At 44.9% G+C, this 26,425-nt stretch overlaps 1 long non-coding RNA gene and 1 pseudogene across 1 annotated transcript in view; one reads left to right on the top strand and one right to left on the bottom strand.

The window, feature by feature from the left end:
* Nucleotides 1-2,256: 2,256 nt before the first annotated feature.
* LOC146844087 (uncharacterized) overlaps nucleotides 2,257-26,425 on the bottom strand; it is a 52,701-nt gene continuing 28,532 nt past the window's right edge. The window contains exon 4 of the long non-coding RNA XR_014981131.1: nucleotides 2,257-2,862. This is a non-coding gene — a long non-coding RNA (uncharacterized LOC146844087). The remainder of the gene's footprint in view (nucleotides 2,863-26,425) is intronic.
* Nucleotides 6,806-18,176, top strand: LOC146844088 (endogenous retrovirus group PABLB member 1 Env polyprotein-like; annotated as a pseudogene).

The raw sequence follows: 26,425 nt of genomic DNA, 5'->3' as shown, positions 1-26,425 counted from the left end.
TGTCAGGCTGATTCCGAGCATTTCCTCAGGATGTGTTGCCCTGTCGGCCAGCTCGCTCGCAGAGCCCACATAAGTACCCCCAGACCTAGACAGGGAGCAAATGGTTCTGGCCACCACTGAACATGACAACCCTGATCCCTCAGGAGTCATGGTAACAGATCTAGAACCCTTTTGCTCAGTCACTTTTGCTCTTTTTCTCTCAAAGAAATATAGACAGAATACACAGAGGTACATTTTCAATGTTTATTGAACCAACATGATTTGATGAATAAAATATATTTGCTACAATGATTAATATCTGTAGCAGAAGAAAGTTATTAGAAGTATCAGGACAGTGAAGAAAATAAAAAGTTCCACCATCGTTCTGAAACAACATATATATGCAAGTTTATTTAAAAAAAGATATGATAATCTGGCGTACTCTTACTATGAGTACCCTAATCTAAAGCATGTAGGGTGTGTTCTGCCAAGAATCCCCGTACTGGATGATCCAACCCCATTACCTGATGGGAAAGACTGTAGGACCTCCCCTCTTGGACACAAGATGAACACCTCTCGTGGAGATATCAGCAGGCTGCTGGGCTGAAGCATCAGCTTCTAGAGACCCCGCAAATTACAGCAAAGTACTCCTCTTCCAACATCCGTAAACTGATGTATATTTATTTTGTTTAAAAGGCACCCTTGAGCTGTGATCTTGAGCAGGCTGTTATTGTTTGTGCGTTATAGATAGCAATGGCACAATATGTACAAAAACAATAAGAACATTTGCAATGCATATGTATAAACCTTGTACATGGTGTCAAGGTAGCATGATAGTGTTGTTGCAAAGTTGATTCTATAATCAAGTATAGTTTCCATTAAACTAATTCAGACTGTCACAGATGCAAATGTGTGTCAGACGTCATTGTGTAAAAGTGAAGGCAACTTTAGGAAAGACCTGTGTATCTGTAAAATGGCATTGTTTCCTTAGAGGACTAAATGGGACACATGACAGCACCCTTGCACAATGGGTCAAGGTGCCTCTGTTGCAGGTAGCATTTTTTTTTTTTTTGCAGGAAGGGGCACTTTCCAACACAAGGCATTTTCCTCTTTCTATGCATGCTGGAAAATGTAGTGCACATGGAAAGAGGAAAAAATTGGGAGAAATTAACATATTACTCCCTGTTTCCGCTTCACCTCGGGAGGTGGATGGATTTGACAATTTCCCAGGTTTACATCACTTTGGAAATCTGGGGCAGTGTTAGATTCCTTAGGTGTTGCATGGAAAAACCCACCACAGCGCCCATGGAACTCCATGTGGGTGCAGAGTAAGGCAATGCAGCGATTTGCGCTACGTTGGCTTACTCATGATTTATGAAGGTGGCTTTGCGAGAGCCCTGCATCCTGCATGACTCACTATGCTTGGGGCAAAAGTGTAGCAGGGCTCTCATAAATAAGCCCAGCTTAAAGTGAGGCAAGGGAGCCACAGGTTGTTGGGCTTGAGACCTGACGATTCATGGTGGATCTCCAACTCTCCAAACTGTAACTAACACCCAAATCCTGTCCTTGCCCATTATTTAACTCAGGGATTAAGCAATGTGAACTGCGGTACCGTACAAGATAATGACACTTCAATAGCACTAATGTTGGTGTGAATCTGAACAGATGCTCTAGGTTTGCGAGTCCAAATCTCAGCATTCATTCACGGTTAATGAGGTGTGGGGCAAACACCAACATGCAATAATGATTACTGAGTAACGGGGAATACAATAACTATGTTATGAATAATGAGTGATGGAGCAAGCCTGACAATACCTGAAGGATTCCTGAGTGATGGGACAAACCTGAACATGTGATGGTGATAAGTCTTGGCAAACTGTGGGTATTCTTGGCAGTATTGTTCCTCTCTAACTTATGCTTGCCCATGCATCATGGTAGTCATTCTTAATATATTGTGGGCAGTGCCCAGTTGTGCTATAATGATTGAAGTAACCTAATATTGGTAATTTGTGGTATTTTTGTAACATGCTGCTGTCAGAGGCTATCCAAATACTCACTAATCCATCCATCAATTTATAGTCACTCCTTTCATCCCCCATGCATCCATGCAGCCACTTCCTTGAGAATTCTTCCATGAATTCATTCATGCACTCACTCACAGGCTCTCAGTTAGATACTTATCCCTCCATACATTGACACATTCTTGCATTCCTCACTCATCCATTCATCCAACCACGCTATCATGCACAGAGACTCTGAATCAAGACCATGATTCCCTTTGCACGTTAACAATGAGAGTTTAATCACAAAGGCGAAACTAATAAAGAAAATATCATTTTTCGGTACTTTGGGGAAAAATTCAAGCCCCACATTGAAAGCAAGTGCGCAGACAGAAAGAACTTTCAAGAGTTTAAACTGTTACAGAGAAGAGGCAGAAAAGAAGTGCAGAAGAATAATCATTCAAAATGATAGAATTGAAACTGGCAAATTTAGAGAAAACAAGCTGGGGGTCTGAAGAAACATGCTGGATATATTGTCGACAACAAGATAAACCTTTATCAGCATTATAACTCTTTCCATCCCACAGAGAGGAAATGCCAGGAATAATAAGAATTTTCAGAAAAAAACGATGCAATACTTGTTCACAAAGAAAAACCGAGAATTGTAATCTTGACATGAGGCAGAAATAAATCGCACTCGAGTTAAACTCGGAGACCAAGTTGTTGAACTGTCGTCGTTTGCTCCGAATCTATGATGGGGTTTTCAACGGTTTATTGTTGCACAAGTCAGTAGAACAGCAGTCAACGAAGACGTCAGGATTAGATATGTAGATGTTTCGCATGAGTTTACAAAATTGCATATTCGTGCATTGTTTGGATTCCCCTGTAGAAAACAACAATCTAATTAGTTCTGACCCGTTTTCATTTGCTTCTACAAGGAAATGACATGAATTGGGAATTAAATATGGCATTTCCTCCTCTTCTCCTTCCTCCTCCCATTGCTCCCTTCATGAGTGAATGTGCCCATTCGCCAGTGCTGCTCACACTTCCTACAGCTGTTTTCTCTTTCTGTCCCTGGAATGGGGATTTGCCCATAAATTCTGCGGCTTTTCCCAGCACTGCTTGTTCTTTCCTTGCGCCTGCGTCACTTCCTGAGCGCTGTAGGGCTTTGCATTGAGGTACTAAGACCCCTCTATCGAAGACATTGTTTAGTGGTAGGACCCTTCTATTTTACTTTGCTAAACTTTGCTGATCGCATTTGTTAAGGGCTGGTTTAAATCTCCCCGCGGTGGCAGTGCCCCGGCTCGGGGTTCAAGACTCCTCCTCGCCCCCTGTTGTGGCTCTGAGGGATGGCGGGCTGCAAGCTGCATCTCTCACTTGTGTCTCGTGCTGTCTTTGTTCTTTTGCGAATTAACGGCTTCAGTGAGCGCTGTTCCTTTAATTATAGTGACGCTGCAGTCTAGATAGTTTCTTGATGGCCAAGGGCACCACATAGAAGATCCTACTTCTCGGCGCAGTGGGAGAGGGGCAGTGTCTGAATATGTGGTCTCTGTGGCTGCTGCAGCCTCCTTTCTACTCTGCTGTGGTTCTAATCTGCGCCTCTTGAAAAGAATAAAAGAAAGAGGAAAGGAAGGGAGGAGAGTGAGGGAGGGAACAGTTCAAATTCAAATACGCTTTATTTGGCTCACATACAAAACCATAAAATTACATCATAAAATGTACATTTAAAAAAGTCCAAGAAATAATCCTGATATGAAGCGTTGAGCAGCGGCAGCGCAGGAGCCAGGGGGATATATGGCGCGAGAAAGGGACAGTGCATAAAAACTATAGAGAGCTGAACAGGATGGGCCTCGGGTATTCTACAAGATCGGGTTCAGAGGTGACATAAAATACATCAATACGGTCATGCCATTAAACCCTTACAATATACAGAATATATATATATAAAAAAGTGGCATCATAGCAGCTAAAACAATATAGATCTCCTTTTTGCGAGTAGAGGCTTTGAGTGCTGGATGGAATATAAGCTTGACAGTAAACCCTGCCCATTGGGAACTTACAGATGCTTATAGAGTCTCTCTTTTAAGAGAACCCTTAGGCGTCCGGATGTTTGCTTGTCTTTTCATTTTAATCAGGTAACTGGTGGGCCTCTCAGAGATGGGCCCAGGGGGGTATTTGTGGGAGGGGCGGGTGAAACAGAAGCGAGGAGGCCGTATTGGTGTGATATTGGGGCCGTTTTTTATTCCAGATAACAATTCAACCTACAACAGTAGAAGTTCTTATCCAATGAAGGCTTAACTAAACAGGAGTTCTTTTGTTTATTTTCCTCTTCTTTGGTTCCTTCTAGGTGCTCCGGTGTTCTGGGGGGACCCCAGGAGGCTTGCAAGGGAAGCACAACAACAAAGCGGTGAGTATGACCACGGCGGCTGTGCGGATCGGTCTTTCACCACACCCAAGTTTAGGAATTTGTGCAGAGCCCCTTAGATCTACTCCTGTGTGCTAGAAAAGGGGGTGGGGAGTAAAAGTGAGTGGAAGTGTTGGAAGGCGGGCCTCGGGGAGTCGGAGAGACCACCCAGAGGGGCCCCCACACTGTACGAAGTAGCCGAGTGCTGCTGAGAAGCCTCCGGGGGAGATCCTTCTCCTATCATGTACTAGCACAGTAACACCACCACAACAGACTCAAGGAGGTTTGTCTCAAGACGAGCAATTCTTTATCAGCACTTAAAGGTTACGGGGTCAATATTTACACGAAAGGGATCAAGGGATCCACAAAAGTCTCAGTGTCTCTTTAGAAGGGAAGGGGTAGCGGGACAGTCTTTGGCAGGAGCTTGGTACGAGGGTACCTGGGGCCCAGTTCTTATCCTCAAGCTGGAGGACCTCCGGATCTCGGAGGGGTCGAGCCGCGACGGCGTCAGCAGGGCTCTGGCGTCAGTTCGGAGAGAGCCGCGACCAGGTCAGCAGGGCTCTCAAGATGGTTTCTGCTCCGCTCGAGCCGCGACGTCGTCAGCAGGGCTCCGAGGGAGGTTTCAGCGAGGTTGGGCTGCGACAGCGTCAGCAGGGCCCCGATGTTCCGGGGGGCTTCAAGGTTTCAGCAAGAAGGAGCCGCGACGCAGTCTGCAGGGCTCGTGGTGGTTTCAAGCAAGAGTTCTTCTCCGTAGGGTCGGCCGCGATTCGATCAGCTGGGCTCTCGACTCCGGGATACAACTGCCGGTCTGTTGCGGGGTCGCCCCAGATATAGGCCTGGAGCCCTTTGATGTCCGGACCCTTGCGCCCGGGAGGCGGAGAGGCCGGGTTGGGAGCGGCCAGACGCCCAGCAGGAGAGGCGCCCGGCCCAGGAGAGATGGAGGCCGATCGCACCTCGGTGTGTGGGGACGGTTGGGGGTCCCATCGATACCGCCCTCCGCCAGGGCGATGAGGTGTTCACGTGATACCCCCTGGCCAGTTCTTGGTGCCTCAATGTCTGGGCCTTGCTGGGGCCGAGACCGGGTTGAGCGGAGTCAGGTGGACTGGTGTGCAGGGTCACGTGGCAGGCAACAAAATGGTGGAGCCCCGAGGTGTATGTGACCTCGTGCGGCTCGAACGGGTGGCCCGTGGAGGCCAGGGCGGGGAACGGGCCCAACCCCAGGGAAGTCAGGACCACGCCACGAGGCCGGGTCCAACAGGAAGTAAAGGAAATAAGTGGATCACAATAGAAAACAAAGACCCTAAAAGTCAGCAGAGATGTGACAACCTCCTGACCTCCCCACCTTTACCCCATCTGTTTCCTCTCCTTTTCTCCTCCTACCGTGTTTGCTGATTGGCCCTTCTGCTGCAAATCCCCGCTTTTGATTGAATGGCGAGAGGTAAGTTGTGGGTTTGTGTGCGGGTTTGGGGCGCTTTTTCGCAGTATTTAAGTGGACCGTCTCACCCGTGCCTGCTTGTGGTTATAATGGGTAAGCATCTCAGGCAGTCACACTGTTCTCCTACTTTCACTGAGAGATACCTACATTGAGTCAAGAAGAGGGGACAGGCTTCTAGGTTTTATTCTCTGTCTGATTAGGATTTTTAGGAGACTGTGAGGTGCCTGTTTGAGAAACATCATCGCCATTGTAAGAAGAATTCATTGCCTCTGGATTCTCCTGTCCTCAGGCAGATTCTGCTTCTCTCTATGTCCTCCTGCTCCTGCTGGGTTCTCCAGAGAATGATGAAGATGCAGGTGGCAGGTTTTCTGGCCAACCTTTCTGCACCAAGACAGAAATGTATTTCAATTAGGAAGGTGAAGTCAGTTGTCTCCTACCTTTCCCACAATCTTCAGCTGCCTGTGGGCAAGGTGCCTGGGATTGCTTGTATTTGAAATATCTTGAAGAGAGAATGGGAGGACCCTGCCAGAGTCTTAGTTCCCATATTCATGGGGAAACTTGATCCTTTGGCTAAAGAAGAGACTGTACTGTCTCACCGATTGGTGGTGGACCTCCTTTTAGCATATTTATTGGGCAAACCATCCCTTCTTACTGGAATTTTTGTCCTTTCAAGCCTTTCAGATTCGAAGGCTGAGGGCGCCGGGAAGAGACTTCATACAGGTCTTAGTCTTGCTTGTGAGGTTCTGTTGGATATATAACTCTCAATTCATAGTCAAGGATTTTCAATTTCTCTGTCTCATGCTGCATTCATGCTGGTAAGGATTTCTCACAGCTTTTGGGAAAAATGGGGTAGCAAGCCCACTTCTTGTTGGATGTTATGTTTCACAACCTACAGGCTTCAGCCATGGCTTTAGCAAGCTCAGCTGGTGCCGGGCATCATTTGCACCTTAGGAGCCGGAAGCAGCCCACAAGAACCGTCTGTTGAGAATGCCCTTCTTGGGTATCAAACTCTCTGATGGTAAGTGCTAGGAACCTCAGCTTAAACCCTTTGAGAGTCAGAAGCATATTAAGCCTTTTGTCACAAACAGAAATCTTGGAGAAGAGTCAGGAAGAAGAATTAGCATTACCAGAGGAAAAATACTGACCTCTGCCAGAGTAAGAGCTGTTTCCAGCCTAAGAGAAATCAATCACGCCTTCTTCTCATCACACAGCTGGGAAAGGCGATAAGACACTGAGGTCCTGACTATGCCAGAACCTCTATGGGGCCAGTGAGAGGTCATCTGCAGTTTTGGCATCAAACATCATGAGATTTAATATCATACATGCATATTCAGCAGTTTGTTTCTTAGTGATACTTCATGGAAATACTTCTAGATTTTCCAGACCCACATTTTGTGTGGACTGTTTGACCCAGGGACAAAATAAAGTTGGAAGCCCTCTGGGACACTATATACCTTCTGCAGGTCAAGGAAGCTATTCACCCTGTCTGTTTAGCGGAATAGGATCAGAATGATTATAGACTTGACATCAGTATACCCATGCTATGAATTTCAAGATGAACACTCTGAACTCTCATATCCAGGGGGAATTTTCATATAGAAATCGACGTACAAGAAACCTAACTGCATGTCCCTATAGCTGTACACCAAAGAAGGTTCCTCAGGTTTGCTGTCGGGAGCCATCAGTGACAGTTTCAAGTGTTACTTTTTGGGCTGAAGACCTACCCCAGAGTTAGTACCAATGTTTTGGATCCTGTCTTATGTCTTCCCCATGCTCAGGGGTGGTAGCCCACCCATATCTGGATGATTGTCTATTCCCCTACTCAGAGCCAGTTAATAAAGGAAACAGAGTTTAAAGTCTAGGCTCTGGCAGAAGATGTTCCTCAAGTCATCTCAGAGATTGGAGTATATAGGGATCTTATTCAACATGATCCAGGGGATGGTATATCTTCAGTCGTCCAGGAAGCTCAAACTCAGGAGCCTGCTATAGATGTTGTCAAAGAGACAAAAAGCCTCAGCGTGCGAGCAGCTTCAAGGCCAGAGAAATATGGCACGCTATAATTATTTCTCAGATATTTATCTTTTCTGTGATTTTCAGGAAAGGAGAGATATGTATTTCTTTCTTTTTTTTCCTTTCAGCAACTCTAAGTGTTGTTCTATAGGCACAGCTCCTCTTGGGTCGGTGGTGCTTCACATTCTCAATCACTGGTTGCCTCTCCATGGAAATTACGAGGTCCTAATTACAGTAACTTTTACTGTCCGGGAGAGTGTTGTATGGCGGATAATGTCCCCAGCTTTGAACAAGGTGCAAGGAAACAGGCTTTTGCAGGTTCCTCTCTCTTTTTGCCCCCATTTGGACTATTAGCTGCTGTTTTTTTTAAATTTGAGACTGCACTAAGGCTTGCTAACCAGACCTTGGTGCCAATATTCTAACCCTAGACCAATATATGCAAAATTGGCTACACCCAATTGGAAAGTACTGACTTACTTAACATCCCTAGTATATGGTACCCAGGGTACCAAGGGCATGTAAGGCAGAGTGTTCATGCAGGGCTGCAGCACTCTGCATGTGACAGAGACAAAATGGAGCCCAGCATGCCACTGCAGACTGACAGGGCAAAGTTTTACGCTGCCAGTTCGACTTTGCCTTTACACCTAATGGCAAAGCCACAACTGCCCTTAAGAATATATGTACGTCTCCCCTCAGGAAGGCTTATAAAGCTCTATGGCAGGGAGCCATATATACTTGAGTAAGACATATGATTTTTAATATGTCTTAACAGCTAAATTTCTCAAATGTCCATTTGCTGTGGAAAGGTTAGGAGCCCCATTGGCTAACACAGGGTTAAACGGTTGGCACCCCAACCCATCTAACTCCTGAATGGGACTACGTAACAAGGTCAAGTAGGGTATGAAATTAATTGTGGCATTAAATCTGACCTGATTCCCAGGCCAGATGTAAAGTCAATATTAATGTTAAGCAACTTTTAGAAAGTTACCACTCTGTACTCCAGCTAGTCCAGTGGCCTCACAAAGGCCCGACAATTAGACAGATTTCTGACCACCTGGGGAGACATCTGTACGACTCCCAGGCCTGGGAACAAAGGCAGTTGCCACAGAGGAAGGTGTTTCCTCCTCTCCCAGTTAGGCCACTCAGGGTGTTAGCCCACAAGGCAGGCTTCAAAGGTGAAGCTGACTTTGAAGGGCCACTAGCAAAAACATCCTGATCAGGATGCCTTATGTTTCTGCAGACAATTAGGCGACAGACCTAAGGAAGGGAAACCTGTGCTCAAACAAGTTTTTCCTTGTGAGGAAATTCGATTTTCGATCATGATCGTATCGACCCACCATTTTGTGCTCCGCCGCCATTTTGTGTTGCCCTCACTCAGGCCGCACGGCGAACAAAGTCATTTCTGCTTTTTCTGCAACATCGTGTCGAAATAAGCCTTCTGCCTCTATTTACAAAGCTGGTGTTAGGACTGGCCGAGTACACTAATCCCCGTCTGTTTTTTTTAATCCCTGTCTCAACTATCTGTTGGTTCACACCATTCTTTTCCGAATTTATCTCAACGTCTGGCCTTCGCTATTCTTTGCTCGTATTCTCTCGTTTCACAACTGTCCTCCAAAATATACAAACGTGATTCGCCAGCTGCAAGTCAGTTACACTCGTTGATTAATTAACTTGTGGGGAGGGGTGGCAAACACAGTTGGAGGAGAGGCTTCTTCAAGTTACTCGACACTTCTGTTTTCCTACTTTTCCTATTGGTTCTGTTCTGTTTTCCGACTTTTCTTACTGGTTCCTTGTTGTATGCTTTAGGTGTGTTCTTGGTTAATGTATATATCACCTATGTGCTATATAAGATTGTGCGCCACGGAGTGAAGTGGCAGTTTCCTGAGAACCTACCTTGTGTACTTCTGGGATAACTGTACTAGCTGCAGCTAATAAATCCGATCTTTTACGCCTAATAGAGTGTCCCGTGTCTCTGTGCAGCTAAGGAGGAGAACCCCGGAGATTAAGGCGTACCCTGCACTGCCAGGCACATAAGGTTCTGGTTCTTCAACTGGCGCCCAACGTCGGGCGGCTTCAGTGGCAGTGGTTCTGCCTAAAGGTTCTTAAGGAACCCCGCAAGAAAATTCTGGAGGAATCGCGAACCACGTCAAGCGACCCCTGTATGTCGAAGTGGTCCGAAGGTCTTTTGCAGCGTGGTTACTCCTTCCTGGCGGCTACTGACGACTTCTGCCCTGACTGCCGCCTTGCATTGGCCCTTCTTTTGGTGATGTATGGTAAGGCGAGACGATAGACGGGCCTCTGTGGCGTAAGAAGACGTCCTTAGTTAAGTATTTGGTGGGTCGCTCTCACAACTTTGATTCTTTGTTTTATCCTTTGGTCCTTAGATTCGACTATTGCAATAGCCGAAGCCAAGGGGTAAGTGCATTTGTACTGTGTAACGAGTTTACCCCCTTGAAGTTTGTGAACAGTCCGGAGACATCACGAGATGCCTGGTCTGACTAAGTTTGGAAAACTTTGTTGCTTTGGTTGTAATAGGGATTCCCGGCTTGAGGATTCTTGTCCGATTCCTTCGGTTGGAACTCCCACTAATGAGCTCTATTCTAAACATGGTATTGGCCCCATTGCTTTTAATAAGGCATGGACCCAATACATGAAAAAAGATGGTTTTTTAAAATGGCCAGAAAATGATAGTTTCGAGACTGATGTGCTAGATAATTAAGAAACAGTTTTGTTCAAAAGAAAACCCCGGCCGGCAATGTTTGACTCTTTCCACCTTTGGCGTAAGGAAGCCAAACAGATAGGAATTAAACAAGCAAAACGAGATAGGAAAACACAGGGTATGTCGATTATACAGGCTGCCCAACAATTCAATGATGATGAAATTAATAATGCGATGGAAATTTCAGAAAGACAGCATCGTATGGCGATTGATAAATGCTATCCGGTATTGCCTACTTCCCCTTCCGATAAAAAGAAAGACTTAGAAGAAGATCCCTTGATGTCTCACTTATTGAGATTGCCTCCGCCCTATGCACAAGCTGCTAATGCACCCCAGTTGTTACAGCCTGTTCAGCCGCCAGCAGTACCTCCGCCTGCTCCTGCTCTTCCGCATTTGCCCCTTCCAGTATTATCGCCTCTACCAGCTTTAACTTCAACTTCGATTCCTTTGCCTTCATCTCCCGAACTTCGATCTCCTTTACCTTCTGCTCCTCCTGCAATTACTGGTTCTCCTTCAGTTAGTTCGCCTAATACCTTGTCCCCTATCCTTATGTCTAATTCTCCGTCTGCGCGTAAGCGACTAACGGACACTGTCACCCGTATTTTATCTCCTTTCTTTGAAGCTTTAAATATGTCTCCGGCTTTTGCTCGAAGACAATCTCGTAGTCAGTTCCCAGCTTCTGAAGAACGAGAAAAGTTGGACTCTCTCGCACGTAAATGGATTGAGAGGGGTCCGCAATATAATGTGTCTGACATTATGTCTACCTTTTCACAATGGAATGCGCCTACACAGAGATATGTTTTTAATGTAATGTGTGACACTCTTGCTAAAGAATGGGAGGATACGAAATTTAGTCCGGTTCCGCAGGGTCTGTTAGATGCTCAGACTGATTTTGATAAAGGACTTGTTGTGGGTTCTAAGGTTGAGAACGCTGTAAGGACACTTATTACCTTTAGAACCTTGTTGTCCTCTCAGACTTTCCTTGATTCAGATCCTTCGGTTAGGCTGACACAAAAAGAGTATCCTATGAGAGAGGTTCCTCCAGTGTGGAAAGAAGCGGTTGCAACCCAGGGTGCTAATCCAGCTGTTCCTGCTCACTTCCAGCGTATATGGGTACATGTCCCCTGGAAAAGATCTGAAGTTTTAGCACTCAAACAGACTCTACCGGATCCTCGGAAGAACCCTGCGGGTTATTATAAAGAACTGTCACAGACTGTTGATGCTTGCATCATGAACTTAGCTGATATCGACATTTTGATGGGAAATGTAGTTCCACAAGCATTATGGGCTAAGATTCGTAGAGAGGACCACGTTCAAGCATTAGGTGGTGATTGGAATGCTATAACTGCCGCCGATGCAGCTCAAGTTGGTGGTGCCAAACCTGAAGCTTTGATTACAGAATTACCCGGTAGGATCATTACATTAATGAAAACGATGATGCCTGCCTTGAGAGTTAACTGGGATAAACTGGCGGCATGCAAACAAAAGAAAGATGAGAGTGTCTCTGATTTCTTCACTCGTTTTGAGGAGACATTTATTGATCACAGTGGTCAAGATATGGCTACAGAGGGTGGACCGATTATTTGTGGACAAATTTGTATTTAATTTGCTTCCCGAGCTGTCACACAAGTTGAAAGATTCTGAAAGTTCATGGGCTGTTTCTTCTTCTGCTCAGATATTGGCTACTGCACAATATTATGAAAATAGAGATAAAGAAGAAAAAGAAAAGCAAGAGAAAAATGCGAAAGAGTTAAAAACGAAGGTTCTCTTGCAACAGGCTTATCCTCCTCGTTATGTTCAGCCTCAGTTTCAACAGCCTCTGCAGTTTCAGAGGTTGTATCAAAAGCCTGAGCCGTATATTCCGCAACCTTTGTTAGGTCCTAATCAATGTGCCTATTGTAGGGAGAAAGGTCATTTTAAGAATAGTTGTCCGGTTTTATTGCAGCGCAATGGAGCACTATCTGCTCCACGAGGTTGTGGTGGCCTCCAGTCAGCAAACAGAAGTAGAGGTCGAGGTGTATTGACCCAAGAACAGCGTTCCCTTCCTCCTCCTAATTCCGTGAATTACTTTGATCAGCAAAATGTTAGATCTACACAATATTACAAATATTACAATAAAGACCATTATATTGAAGGCGAGAATGTAAGTCTTCATGCTAACTAGGACAGCCATGGACAAAGTAAGAGAGTTATGTCGATTCCAGTAGATCAGAATGGACCTTATGTTAATGTCACTACGATGGGTGTTTCAGAGCCATTTCTTTTAGATACTGGTGCGATGAGAAGTTCTATTATTCATTCTAAACTCCCTGGGGCACCTTTGTCTGGCTTAACAAATGTATCTGTAGGATTTTCTGGTGCCCCAGTTCGTAATCCGGTTTCTTGCCCTTTGCCTATTTCAATTGGCCCTCATGATTTGGAAGCTCCGCTTCTTTTGACAAATGGTTGCGGTGAGAATATGTTGGGTTTGGATTTATTGAAAAGAATGCATGCTACGATATATTGTTCTCCTTCTGGTGTACATCTTACTTTAGGACAGAAATTGACTTCTCCAATGTATTTGTCTAAAGACCAGTTTCCACCTGAATTGCTCTCTCTCCCTGCAAAGCTTTGGGCTACGGGTCCGAATGATGTTGGTTGTCTTAAAATCCCACCTTATGTTGTTACTCTCAAGCCTAATGCTGAATTGCCACACATTCCACAATATAGAATTTCTCCTGAAGGTGAAAAAGCGCTTTTGGAGATTATCCATGATTTGATTCAAAAGGGTGTGGTTGAGGAAACATATGCAATAGTCCTATTCTTCCTGTTCTAAAACGCACTGATCCTTCTCAACCTCCTGTTTATCGTTTTGTAATTGATCTTCGGGAGGTAAATAAAATTGTTATACCACAATTTCCGGTGGTCCCAGATATCACTGCTCTGTTGACGATGATACCTTCTACAGCAACTTGGTTTTCCGTTATTGACTTGAAAAATGCTTTCTTTAGTATTCCCATTGCAGAAGAAAGTAGGGATATTTTTGGCTTCTCTCTTGGAGGCCGAAGCTTCCGGTTCAAGCGCGCATCTCAGGGCTATTGTGAGAGTCCCTCTATTTAGAGTCAAGCTCTAAAATTTCATCTTGATACTTTTCATTTGCCGTCTGGTGCCGCTCTTATCCAGTACATGGATGATCTGTTAATCGCTGCTGATTCAGAAGATATCTGCAAAGATGTGACTGTTGCATTGTTACACTTGTTCGATCTGAATCATAATGTTTCACCTTCCAAACTACAATATGTTCATCGAGAGGTTACCTACTTGGGTCATCTCTTGTCAAAGGAGGGAAGACGATTAACCTTAGAACGAATTCAAGCGATTGCTCAAATGTCTGTACCATCCACACAAAGAGAGGTACGTGCCTTCCTGGGCATTACTTCTTATTGTAGGCAATGGATACCGAACTTGTCTTTGATGGCCAAACCTCTTTTAGCACTCACTTTGAAAGATACGCCTCAGCCTCTTCCATGGACTGACGAATGTCAGAAGAGTTTCACTGACTTACATACTGCCTTATGCTCTGCTCCAGTTCTGGGTACTCCTGATTACAGTAAGCCTTTCACACTCTATGTCCATGAGAGAGAGGGTTGTGCGTTGTCAGTCTTAATGCAGCATTTTGGAGACAAACAGCGAACATGTGCCTATTTCTCAGCTACATTAGATCCAGTAGCCAAAGCATTGCCTTGTTGTCTTATAGCAACAGCAGCAGCAGCAATTTCTATTCGACAGTCTGCTGGAGTAGTGCTAGATAACACTCTTATTGTTATGGTGCCGCATGCAGTAGATACCTTGTTAAACAGGACAAAAACACAACATCTTACAAGTGCTCGTTTGTCTGGATACGAGCTGACGCTTTTAGCTAGTCACGTGCACATCAAACGATGTAACACTTTGAATCCAGCTACTCTGTTGCCTCTTCCAGAAGAGACAGGTATTCAAGAACAGCATGATTGTTACCTCCATACTGAGGAAGAGACAAAAGGAAGGATTGACTTGAAAGATACACCACTAGAGAATCCGAATGGAATTTTATGGGTGGATGGTTCTTGTTTCAAACTGCCTAGTGGAGAGACAGTATCAGCTTATGCTGTTACTACCTTACATACAGTTGTAGAAACTGCACGTATCAGACACAATTCAGCTCAAGCAGCAGAACTGATAGCTTTGACTAGAGCGTGTGTGTTGTTGAAAGGAAAGAGAGTGAACGTGTATACTGACAGCCAGTACGCGTTTGGTGTAGCGTTCAATTTCGGGCGCTTATGGAAGGAGAGGGGATTCCTTACCTCACATGGCACTAAAATACAGCATGGCCAGTTGGTGACTGACCTTCTTGAGTCACTTGTTTTGCCTAACCAAATAGCTATTGTGAAGTGTAGTGCACACAAGAAAATTACAGATGATGTTGGCCGAGGAAATGCATTTGCAGATGAGGTAGCGAAAAAGACAGCAAAAGATGTGACGAGTCGAATGTATGTTGCGGGTCCTGCGAATTGGGTCAGAGAGAGAGGAATGTACGAGGATACAGTAGAAAGCGTGAAAGCGATTTAGGAAGAGGCTACAGAGAAAGAATTGAGCAAGTGGAAAGAAAGTACAGGAATGTTAGATGAGATGGGATGTTGGGTGGAATTGTCCGAGCACCAACGTTGGCTGTTACCAGACGCCTATGTACTACCAGTAGTTACTATGGCGCATGGTCCAACTCACCTAGGTGCAAAAGGCATATGCAAGCTTCTAGCTCCATTATGGCAAAATGTAGGAATTCCGAAGTGTGCAGAAAATGTAGTAAAACATTGTATTGTCTGTCTGATGTACAATCCAGGAAAGGGAACTCCAACTCCAGCAGGTCACTTTGCTCCTCCGACATATCCATTTGAAATGTTGCAAGTCCACTACATTCATATGGAAAGATGCAACAACCTCAAATATGTTTTGGTGGTAGTATGCGCATTTTCTAGATGCATAGAAGCCTATCCTCTAAAAGACAACACAGCTTTATCAACTGCTAAAGTTCTACTAAAAGAATTCTTCCCTAGGTTTGGTCTGCCGCGCATTGTCTGGAGTGACAATGGGAGTGAATTTGTGGGCCAGGTTATGCAAAAAGTTTGTGCAGGACTTGGCATAAAGCAAAAGTTCCATGCGGCAAACCATCCACAATCAGCGGGTTTAGTAGAATGTTACAATGGTACACTCAAGCTTAAGCTTGCGAAAGTGCAGGCTAGTACAGGACTTAATTGGCCCGATGCTCTACCATTGGCTCTTCTATCCACCAGAACAGCAGTACACTCTCGTATGGGACTTAGCCCTTACGAGGTGGTTTTTTAGGCGCCCAGCTAATATATGGGGAGTCCCTCGCCCTAAGAAATGTTCAGACTTGCCATATCCAATGTTGGTTGATTACTTGCATGACCTTACAACTAAATTGCGTGTTCTCCATCAACAGGTTCAGAGTGCATTGCCAGAGGCCTCCACAGACCCAGGTCATTCCATTCAGCCAGGTGACTGGGTTTGCATAAAGAATTTCCAGAGGACGCAAAATTTGGAGCCTCGGTGGAAGGAACCTCGGTTGGTTCTTCTAACTACGAGAACAGCGGTGAAAGTCGAAGGAAAGAAAAACTGGATACACGACGTGCATTGCAAGAAAGTGCCTTTGCCTTTACCGTTTGATCAGTGGGTACGTAAGGGCATTTATGAAAGCGAGAAGATTCCACGATTTGTACCTTATAGTGATGCAGGCCTGAATGGAACATTGTCAGAGAAAGAGAACGACGACATTCTCCAGGAAGCAATACCACCACATCGTCGTTTAAACACTACCAATCCACGAACATTGTTTCAAGAACAGACTGTCCCGGATAAAGAAAATTACAACCTAAGACCCAGATTAAATAAGAACACTTAAAATTTTCTCTCCTATGTAGTTTTTCTATCCCGGTTGCAGGGTCACGGTAGGAGTCTTGGTTGTGACCTGAGTAACGGCAATAGGCCTGCAGGACTTGCAGTGTCATAGGACCGCAGACAATCGTGACTTAAGTCATTGAGGAAGATTGCCGTGAGCATCCATTTAGAAATATGGAAACTACTTTAGGAGAAAGAGAGAGAAAGAATAAAATCAAGAAGAAACAATGTAAATTTATGTATAGTCGTTTTTGTATAACTTTGTGTATTATTATATTATTATGTATTCTTTTAGCATGTATAGGTTGGATTGTTTATGCTCTGCAGCAAAAAGTTGTCCCTCCTTCTTTCTCTTTATCTTCTTCTTCTACTGTCTAACCGCATCTATTTTATACACTTCCTAAACATGAACTCATTAGACGAACCGAGTATTATAATAATTCATTTATTCAATTATTACATCAACACCAATTAGTGATTAATACAACCGACTGTTGGGTATGTGGACTTATGCCACACACCACAGAAAAAGGGATGCCGTATTTAGTTCTTCCATTCTCCTATGAAGGTTCCGCTTGGGCTTATTTTGTTATTTTCTCCAACACCTATCAAAGTAAATTCAGACGACCCGTTAGTTCATATATTGGTGGTCCAGATTTTAGTCACAGCTCATTGATAAAGGGAATGGTAGCTATGGCTAAAATCATGGAGAATAGTAGGATTTCTGTTGACGAAAGAAAAGCGTACACAAACTGGAACGTCACCCATTATATTACTAGCCTTAGTGATAAGGTTAAACAGGAAAAATCTCCACCAATTTGGACTGTTCCTCTTCAGGGAAATTTCTGTCTGCAAATAAATGGTCAGTCTGCTAACACCGTACAAAAGAATAACTGCTCCCACACATACGTCTACTCCTCTCAAAATTCGCCGCCGTTAGTACCGTCTCAGGGCACATATTTTATCTGCCACGATAGGTCTTACACGTGGTTGCCGACTGGTTTTTCTGGTACCTGTTATATAGCTTTCCTTCTTCCCCCTACATACACTGCTTCTGCAAACCATCATAAAAATAGATATGGCAGAGGGATTACTGATTCAAAAGACACAGCAGGACAAGAGGGAGGAGATTTCCTCAAAGGATTTCTTCCTTTTTGGGGTCCTATGGCCAACAGCAGAAATATAAGACAACTGGTTCGTGTCGTAGAGACTACGATAGATATCAATGTAGGAGCCTTAAGTAATATCACGGCAGAACTACAGGCGGATCGTCTTATGACTTTGCAGAACCGAGTTGCCTTAGACTTTGTTCTTGCAGATCGCGGTGGAGTATGTAAATTGATCGGGTCAAGTTGCTGTATTTTCATACCTGATGACGCTCCAACAGTATACCAAGCCATCTCTAAGTTACATGTAATCTCCGAGTCAATTCATCAGGACGAAGGAGATTGGTCATTAATGGAGTGGTTTTGGGGACTACTGTCCAAATGGGGTTGGAAGGTATTGACATTCCTTGGAGTAGTTTTAGCCATCATTTTCTCTTGTTGCCTTTGTGTGCACTGTGCCCCTGCCATTTGTGACCTTTGTGCTACTGTATGCATCCCTAAACCCAAGTCACAAAGAACAGAGAATATTAGAATGATGCTACAGCAACAGCTCGATGACCTCATGGCCATCGACATTGACTCCGATTAACGTGAGTCTATGTACCTTGCCTGAGTTTTGGCAAAAGGAGGGTCTGAGGAAATTCGATTTTCGATCATGATCGCATCGACCCGCCATTTTGTGCTCCGCCGCCATTTTGTGTTGCCCTCACTCAGGCAGCACGGCAAACGAAGTCATTTCTGCTTTTTCTGCAACATCGTGTCGAAATAAGCATTCTGCCTCTATTTACAAAGCTGGTGTTAGGACTGGCCGAGTACACTAATCCCCGTCTGTTTTTTTTAATCCCTGTCTCAACTATCTGTTGGTTCACACCATTCTTTTCCGAATTTATCTCAACGTCTGGCCTTCGCTATTCTTTGCTCGTATTCTCTCGTTTCACAACTGTCCTCCAAAACATACAAACGTGATTCGCCACCTGCAAGTCAGTTACACTCGTTAATTAATTAACTTATGGGGAGGGGTGGCAAACACAGTTGGAGGAGAGGCTTCTTCGAGTTACTCAACACTTCTGTTTTCCTACTTTTCCTATTGGTTCTGTTCTGTTTTCCGACTTTTCTTACTGGTTCCTTGTTGTATGCTTTAGGTGTGTTCTTGGTTAATGTATACGTCACCTATGTGCTATATAAGATTGTGCGCCACGGAGTGAAGTGGCAGTCTCCTGAGAACCTACCTTGTGTATTTCTGGGATAACTGTACTAGCTGCAGCTAATAAATCCGATCTTTTACGCCTAACAGAGTGTCCCGTGTCTCTGTGCAGCTAAGGAGGAGAACCCCGGAGATTAAGGCGTACCCTGCGCCGCCAGGCCCATAAGGTTCTGGTTCTTCACTTGGGCTTATAGCCTTGTGGTAGCCACAACCTTAGGGTGGGCTATCCTGCTCCTCATGAACAAGGAAAGGTTGTGCCATTATGAAATGGGATTGTCAGGTGCCACACTTCACAGGAACTTGGTTACTAGAATTAATGGGACCCAGTAGCCTATTGGCTAGTGACCGTGTGGTCCCCTAGGGGCTCAATTCGTGAATAAATATGGCATCCCTGGCACCCTGCCCCTCAGTTAACATTGGAGTACAAGACAGCAGTGAAGTATTGCCCTGCTGCCCTTGAACCACAGAAAGAATGGCTTCACTGTCAAGGAGACTGCCTCTGCTGCATTTTTGGGCTAGTAAGATTGTGACTGTGGCTACAGCTCCTGACCTTGGGAAAAGTTGATTTTCAAACCTTGCCAACTCCAGTGACTCTAAGGACCAGCCGCTGGATTCCCTGGAACGAACTCCAGGGACACATGCGCTGAAAGTGCTCAAAAGGACAAAGTGGTAGCCACTGCAGTTGCCGTACCGCTAACAGTCACCGGGTATGAAAGAGGACAAATCCAAAATAGCCAAAACCTGCACCGAGTCTGCCAGACTAAGGAGTGTTGTCTGTGGCCAGATTCACCACACTCAAGGGACACCAGCCCCCACCAAGGAAATTCACTTTGACAGCTGTGCCACGAGAATGAGTGCTTCAACGTTACTTGACTTCAAGTATCGCAAAGAGGCGTTTATGGAACCCCAAGTGCCATGCTCAAAGCCGCCAGAGGACCGAGGGATCAACCATACTTCACCGCACAGCATGAGGAGCATCCTTTTAGCAACTTTTAGCCAGCATCCCTCAGCATCAGGACCACTCCATTGACTTCTATGGCGGTCACCGAAACCAGGCCTGAATACTCGCACTAACTCTTTCAAACTTTGTCTTTGCCAATGCTTGTTTGTGGTTACATTTAATATTAATGCAACGTTCTAAAATCTGTATCTCTGGAAACCTGCATGGGAATTTAGTGATCAAGGTCTCTAAAAATTAATTAAAATACGCTCTTTTTTTATAAAATCTTGGTGTGTGATTTTCTTATTTCATTGTTCAGTGCTGTTAAATGCTTAACGCTAAGTTTCTTTGCTAAGCCTTACTGCTGCAGCCACAGCTACCCAGGGTTGAGCTAAGGTTAAGTAAATGATACTGACTGGACTCAGGATGGTAACTGCGAGGGTACTCCATTATAAGGCCCCACATTCAAATCATATATTGCACTCAGATCCTCACACAAGGGATGCCAGCAGCTGGGGTTGAGGGACAGTGACACAGTATGAACATCCAGAGTCTCTGGCAGGGTTTGGAACTGGTAGGATGCTACTAATGTACAGTGTTAACAGCTGTCTGGAGAGCAGTTCAGTGCTTTGCACGTCTGTTGAAGGGAAAAGCTCTGGTGGTTTATAATGTCAATACAGGGGCAATGTCCTACTTGACTCGTTATTTTCTCTGAATCAGGAGGCACAATAGGTTTGCACATGAGAGGAGCCCAATCTATTTGATCTCATAGCCATTTACATCATGGGGGTCCCTAAACACTCAGTTGGATTACTTGAGCAAAATGTTTCCAAGCTTTCAAGACTGTGTCCTCGTCACCTTAATCTTCCAGCAGATTTAAGAAGGTAAGGTTGTCCTATATGTCTCCTATTCGCATCACAATTCTCAACTAATTTTCTATCAATGTTTCAGGATCATCCAGCTGTGGCAATAGATGCCCTGGCCAGCGCTTGGCCAGAAGGGCTTCTTTAAACCTTTCCGTCCATTCTATTGTTCAAAAGTGTTCTGGCAAGACTCCAGAGGGAATGATGTTTGTTCTGCCATTTTTGACAAGGAGACAGTAGTTTCCACTACTGAGGAGGCTGGCATTGGGGCAATAATGGATTCTGCCATCGCGCCCTTCTCCCCTTTTGCAGCCACTCCTGCCCCTGAATTCTCTGGCCTAATACTGTTGGTCTGGAGAATGAGAGGGAGGGGTTCTTGAATAAAAGGTCTCTCTTTTCTGTTTGTAGATCATTACAAGCTTACAGAAGATAATCCACTAAAAATGTTTATAGTCTTCATTGAGGTTCTTTTGATTCTTCACGCAGAGAGATATTTTTCTACCCAGTTAAGACTTCAGTTCCTAATATCCTCCAGTTTTTACAGGAGTGCTTTGATAAGGTACTGTCTGTGGCCACCCTCACATTGCAATGATCAGCAACAAAGATATTCAGAAGCCCTTGGAAGGAGTTATTAGCAGCTGAACCTTTAGTATCTAGGATATTTAAAGGCGTTGATCTCTTAAGGCAAGAATCTGTAATCCATTGCCACCTTGAGGTTCTGTAGCGATCCGAACCCGTGTATTCGGTATCGTAGTACTGACACGATTTTGGTACCAATGAACCGCAAATGATCCATTATATACATGACAGTGTTTTCGCTGCGCAACGAGCATGAATTCACTGGGAAATAGGGCATTCTGTTGCTAAATCATGGCATCCATTTTAGATACGGCATCCATTTTGTTTCTTGCCCTCACATAGTCAATGGACGAGCGATGACCCCGGCAGAATCACCTTGTTAAGGACACGTAAGCTCAAACCCCGAGAAAGCTGATGCTGCGTGACTAGGCAGAATCAAGCTGCCTCCCCTGCCTGAGGCCAATCCTGCTATACTGGTTCTCGTGTCCATTGTCCAGATTGAGAGGCCGAAGACGGTAGCCATGCCCGTTTACGATCCATAAACACCTCTTATCCTATTTTTCTATCCCTTGCACCTGGTTCTGCTCCTCTCCTTCTGGGCTTTTACAATGGGGAGATTACGATTTTTATGATGGGGAGGATCGGGCAAAGAATGGAAAACTGACAAGGAGACATGATCGAATATCGAAAACCTACGACTAATTATTGTTTGATGTATGTTTATTGTCTGTTTGGGATACCGGGTTGGGCATGAGAAATATTTGTGTAATGTTGCCTAAAGACATATTTCGTGTATTTAAGGAGCAACCCACTTCTTGCAAATCGAACAGTCTCGTAGATTCTGCCTTTGTGTGGTTCCTATGATTTCTGTGTCCCTGCAGTAAATAAACCTTGGTCTTTGACGCCACCATCGAGAAGCCCGTGTCTCTGTTGATTTGTGCACCAAGACGGGAAGGAACTCAGGGGACTTTGGGTGTTGTTCCCCTGGCACCTCTGGACTCTTAAAAGTCCAGAACCTCAAATTGGCGCCCAAAGTGGGGCGACGTCATCCGGTACTGGTCCAAAGCCTGAAGATTTCGAGGAGCTTCGTGTGAAGATTCCGGAGGGAGGTACCCCGCTTCATCGATCCCTGTATGTCGTAAAAGTGGCCCGACGATCTCTTCCACGAGGGTTCCCGTTCCTAGACGGCTACAGAGGACCGCTGCCTTGACTGTCGCCCTGTCTTGGACCCGAGGTGCAGACCTTAGTACGGCGAGACGTAGACGGGTTCTCCTTGGTGACGTCTTCCACATTTCAGTTAAGTATTAAGTGGGTTGCGCTCAGTCTGGTTGTGCTTTGTTGTCCTCTGGATACGTTTGTTTTTGAATTCGTAGATTGTCATTGGTTGTTCTTGTTAAGATAATCTTTATTTTGGTATTGGTTCATTTGGTAGGCCTAAGTTCTTTGCGCATTTTGGTCGGAATCTGTTCTTAGTTCATAATGACTAATGGTAGTAATTGTTTCCTGTCCTGCTTAAGTTGCAACGGGGATTCCCGGTTGGAGGATCCGTGTTCGGTTCCTCCGATTGGAACTCCTACATATGAGCTCTATTGTAAACACGGTGTAGGTCCTATCGCTTATAATGAAGTATGGGTCCGTTACACCAGGAAAGATGGTGTCCTTAGTTGGCCACCGCATGGTAGTTTTGAAATTGAAATTCTAGACAATCTAGAAATGAAGTTGTTTAAAAAGAAAGCCCGGCCGGCAATGTTTGATTCTTTTCGTGTGTGGCGTAAAGAAGCCAAACAGAGAGAAATTAGGAAGACGAAGAAGGAACAGAAAGAGAAAGGGTTGACATTAATGGAATCTGCTAGGCAGTTGCATGTCAACGAGACTGAGAAGAGATGGCAAATAGAAAACATAATTTGGCGATTGATAAATGCTACCCTGTCTTGCCATCTTGTCCTACTAAGCCGATAGAGGACCCTGAAAAGGATCCGCTGTTGTCTTATCTGTTGAGATCACCCCCACCGTATGCACAGGGTATTACAGCACCACAGTTACCACCTGTTGTGCAGCCAGCTGCTGGTCAGCCTGGAATAGTTGTTCCACTTCCTTTAATTCCAGCTCCTGTCCTTCCCGTGATTAATGTTCCCTCGGCACCCCCTCCTCCTGGGTCGCCTACTCCGCCTTTGCCTGTCGTTTCGCAAACTGCTTTACCTGCTACTCCCACCCTTACTACTTCATCTGCCCCAACTTCCCTGTTCCCGAACTCTGCAAACATTCCGACTCCGCTTTCTGTTCGTCGGAAAATACCCGACTCTGTAACTAACATCTTGACTCCTCTCTACAGGTCTTTAATTGGGACCCCCGTTTCTGACTCTACACAGAGACGTAGCCAGCTTCCTGGTCCCCAGGAACGAGCAATGCTAGATTCGACAGCTCTTAGGTGGATGTCGAAAGCTGCGAAGTATGATGCACGAAGAGTGTTAGATACCTTTATGCAATGGAATGAACCAACTCAACGTTATGTTTTTGATGTGATGTGTTCTCTTGTGCGTGAGGAATGGGACGATGATGATTTAGATTCCGTCCCCTCTGATTTGATAAATGTTCAGCAAAAATTCGCCGCAGGAATGGTGATAGGTTCAGATGTAAGAAAAGCAATAGAACTGATTTTAGCTTATAGGGATGATTCTCCTTTTCGAGCACCAAGTGACCCTGAGGGTTCACTGATTACTAGGAAAAGACGAGGTCAATACCCGATGAGGGAAGTTCCACCCATATGGCGCGATGCAGTCCAAGCTGATGCGGTTAATGGTATTGCAGCTGCCCCGGCGCATTTCCATAGAGTGTGGATACACATCCCTTGGAAGCGGGCCGAAGTATTAGCAGTAAAACAGGCATTGCCGGACCCGCGTAAAAATCCTGCTGGTTATTATAAAGAGTTAACGCAGACAGTCCAAGCGTGTATCATGAATTTAGCAGACATCGAAATGCTATTTGGTAATGTAGTGCCACAACCCATATGGGCCAAGATCCGGCAAGAGAACCACCCAGTCGCCTTAGGAGGTGATTGGCCAGCTATTATAGCGGCAGACGCGCAACAAGTTGGTGGTGCTAAACCTGAGCCTCTGATTGCTGCTTTACCTGGCAGAATAATTAATTTGATGAAAACGCTGATGCCGGCGTTACGGGTCAATTGGGATAAACTATCAGCATGCAAGCAAAAGAAGGACGAAAGCGTCTCTGATTTCTTCACTAGATTTGAAGAGACCTTCGTAGACCACAGCGGGCAAGATATGAGTACTGAGGGAGGTCAGAGGTTATTTGTCGAGAAGTTTGTGTTTAATTTACTGCCTGAGCTTAGTAACAAGTTAAAGGATTCTGAGAGTGCATGGGCAGTGTCGACGACAGCACAAATACTTGCAACTGCTCAGTATTACGAGAATAGAGAGAAAGAAGAGAAGGAAAAGTCGGAAAAGAAGACAAAAGATTTAAAAACTAAAGTTCTTTTGCAATAGGCATACCCGCCTCGTTCGAATCAGTCAGATTCACAGCAGCGACCCCAGTTTCAGCAACAGCCACAATTCCAACAAGGAACGTCCCAAAGATTTAATTGTGGTTTGCCCCGACAACAGTTAGCATGGAATCAGTGTGCCTATTGCAAAAAGGAGGGCCATTATAAGAACGAATGTCCAGTACTACACGCACAAACCAGTGGCGTCCCAGCTCAGAGAGGAAATGGTGGATTTATGCAAGCTCCTAGAGGTAGAGGACGTTGTACAATGACTCCACAGGCTGATCGCTCATCAAATTATTTCGATCAGCGAAATGTACAATCTACGCAACTGGGTAGATCTTCACAGTATCATGTTGAGGATTACTATGAGAATAATGAAGAGATTCAGAAAAACGAGTACTAGGACAGCCACAGGCAAAGAGAGGGAGTAGTATCAGTTCCAGTTGATCAGAGTGGACTGTATGTCGCAGTAGTTACATCAGGCGTGGTCGAACCGTTTCTGTTGGATACTGGTGCGGCAAAAAGTTCAATTATGCATGCGAAACTCCCTGGCGCACCTTTGTCTGGCTTAACGAACACTTCAGTAGGTTTCTCAGGCGCCCCTGTTCACAATCCTGTTTCTAGTCCTTTGTCAATCTCTGTTGGGCCATGCGAACTAGAAGCACCCCTAATCCTAACAACAGGTTGTAATGAGAATCTGCTTGGTTTAGATCTGTTGAAACGCCTACATGCGACACTGTACTGTTCTCCTTCGGGAGTACAGCTGACATTGGGTAAGAGAGTCATTTCTCCAATGTACATGTCAATGGATAAGCTCCCACCGGAGCTACTTTCTCTCCCTGATGCTCTTTGGGCGACTGGTCCTAATGATGTAGGTCTCTTGGAAATTCCCCCTTATGTGGTTAGTCTGAAAGCGAACGTTAGATTCCTACGAACCCCACAGTATCGGATCTCAAATGAAGGTGAACGTGCACTTTTACTGATCGTGAAAGACTTAATACAGAAAGATGTGATAGAAGAAACCAGAGGAAATGTCTGTAATAGTCCCGTTCTGCCGATTTTGAAATGCACGGACCCTTCTAAACCTCCAATCTACAGATTTGTGATTGACCTCAGAGAGGTTAACAAAATAGTGATTCCGCAGTTTCCTGTGGTTCCAGATATCACTGCATTATTGACGTTGATTCCTGCCTCAGCTACATGGTTTACAGTGATCGACTTGAAGAATGCCTTTTTCAGCATTCCGATAGCCGAGGAAAGTAGAGACATTTTTGGTTTCTCCTTAGGAGGTCGCAGTTTCAGGTTCAAACGCGCTCCACAAGGTTATTGTGAGAGCCCTTCAATCTACAGCCAAGCATTGAAAAGTCAATTAGATGCTCTTGTACTTCCTCCTGGTGTTGCTCTGATCCAATACGTAGATGATCTTTTACTGGCTGCTGATGACAAGGAAACTTGCAAAACAGCTACAATTTCTTTATTACGTCATTTATCAGACTTACATCACAAGGTTTCACCTTCTAAACTGCAATATTGTTGCCAAGAAGTGACCTACTTAGGTCATCTTTTGTCAAAGGAGGGAAGAAGGTTGACCCCAGAAAGAATCAAAGCAATTTCACAGATGACTGTACCAAGCACACAGAGAGAAGTGCGTGCGTTTTTGGGTATTACGTCATACTGCAGGCAATGGATCCCAAATTTTTCTCTCATGGCAAAACCATTGGTAGCCCTGACTGGAAAAGGTGTTCCGAGC

This window comes from Triturus cristatus, chromosome 4_1 (assembly GCF_964204655.1).
Source record: "Triturus cristatus chromosome 4_1, aTriCri1.1, whole genome shotgun sequence".
Classification (NCBI taxonomy): Eukaryota; Metazoa; Chordata; class Amphibia; order Caudata; family Salamandridae; genus Triturus; species Triturus cristatus.
This window is presented reverse-complemented; position numbering and strand designations above follow the sequence as displayed.